Raw genomic sequence first — 2,299 nt, forward strand, 5'->3', positions numbered from 1 at the left:
AGTATCCCTCTGCGTGTCGTAGACGTCGTTGTCCTCAGCCCCATGTCCGGCAACCTCAGCCACTTCTCTGACCTCCTCAGGTCCAACCTCCTCAGCTTCGGCAGCCTCATCTCAGGTTTGACCTCCTCAGCTTTGGCGGGCTTAGCTTAGATTCGACACTCACAGCTCCAGCGACCTCAGCCTCTTCTTCGGCCTCCTCAACTCCGACGGTCTCACCCTTAGATCTGGCCTAATCTCTAGGGAAGATGTCAGTGTTTTTTATCTGTGAATTTTTGGTTTAAATTTTTGATTAAGTTTTTGTGATGATTTGATTGTCTGAGCTAACATAATTGTCTTATTTATCAATATTTTTCTATATTGAATAATCTAGTGTGGATAATATATGTTTGGTATATTAATGTAATATTGATGTTCTTCATCTCTAATGAGTTTGGATGGTTATTGATAATTTTGTTATCCACGTTAGTAAATTTGGGATTAATTTAATCAATAAATCAAAATTAATTTGATCTACATTAGCAAATTAATTTAATCAATTAATTTAATTAAGCTTAATACAAAGACCAAAATGACTTTCAAAATTAAATTCAAATTATGAGTTATAACTAGACTTAATATGAGTGCAAGCTATTAATATTATTGATATATTATGTTTGATTGCTTTATTTAAGTTTAATTTAAATTGTACAAGTTTAATAATATTTTAAATTTTATTCTCATTAGATAACAATGTATATGAATAAAATTTGGATGTACAATAAATTAGAAAATAAATTTATCATAGATAAATTTATTGTTGAAGTTGACAGTTTATGAACTTTACTAAGAGTCATCCAGAATATATGATTGATGCTGAATTACAGTGATCGTATAATCATTGCAAACGTAGAAATAAAAATTTTCATGATGAGGATAATGTGAAAATACATATATGTAAAAATGATTTTATTCTAAATTACTACAACTTATATTGTTATGGAGAGCCTTATTTGTATGAACCAATTAGGTCTTCTGTTGGTTCATCATCTAACACAACTATTGTTCGGGAATCATCAACCAATGATATTGTAATGTAATCAATGGTTTACGATACGATAAATGCAGTTGATTATTCCAATATAGATGAAATACCGACACCTGAATATCAAGAACTACATGAAATGTTAAAGGCTAGTGAAAGAGAAGCGTGGGAAGATATTCCTTTTAGTCATTCCCAACTATCAGATACTACAAGGTTATTAAACATGAAAATTAAAGATCATTTTTCAAAAAGATGTTACTATGACATATGTCAATTGATATCAGAGTTGCTTTCTGCTGATAACATAATGACTGATAGTTTATACAGTATAAAGAAATTAGTTAGGAATTTGGATTTATCTATAGAGAAAATTGATCGTTATATAAACAACTATATGATATTTTGTAATGAAGACTGTGAACTAATTGAATGCAGAATTTGTACTAACAATCGTTATATGCATCATAGTCACATATCAAGGAAGAAGAAAAAAAATATTGAATGAAAAGTTATGTATTACTTCTCATTAACGACTATATTTCAATGCTTGTATGCATCTACCATAACAGCTTTGTTGGGATATGCCCGGGGTCGATACTAGGGGGGCCGTTAAGATAGCAGATCTATCTTTTTTTTTTGTTGGGATATACTCGATGCGGGTGCGTGTTAGAACACATTTTATAAACATGTGCAGTGAAAAATAAAATAATAATTCCTAATTATTACATCACACGCACCACACGCATACAAGGATACAACATGCCAACATGATCGCATAGTTAAAATTTTATGGAAAGTAAATTTATGTTAGGTATACCTTACGTATGACCTGTAACGAGAAGAGCATCAACCGTAGTGACATTATCGAATCTCGCCTCTATTCGTATCCACGTTAAGCTCCTCAAGACAATTTCTTGAGTACAAGCCTCTCCTTTAGAAGTTACTAGCCATGAGCGAAGAAGAGGTTCAAGAGGAAGAAGAAGAGAAGCACACAAGGGAGAGTTTTTCACCCTTGTGGTGGTCACGACAACAAGAGGGAGAACCCTCTTGTTGGCGGCGGGAGAGAGAGGAGAGGGAGAGAAGGATTGGGTTTCCAAAAGCCAATCAACCAAATAATGAAACTTGTATCTAATTATCTCTCAATTACATCTATATAAAATCCTCTTTAACGAGTTGGATTAGAAAGCTCAAATCCAACCCATTATCGCTTAACAAAAAATTAGCCCATTAACCCCTTGGTTTGGTTCACAACTAAACCAAGTTGGTTCATGACTACTT

This window comes from Zingiber officinale, chromosome 3A (assembly GCF_018446385.1).
Source record: "Zingiber officinale cultivar Zhangliang chromosome 3A, Zo_v1.1, whole genome shotgun sequence".
In the NCBI taxonomy this organism is placed as follows: Eukaryota; Viridiplantae; Streptophyta; class Magnoliopsida; order Zingiberales; family Zingiberaceae; genus Zingiber; species Zingiber officinale.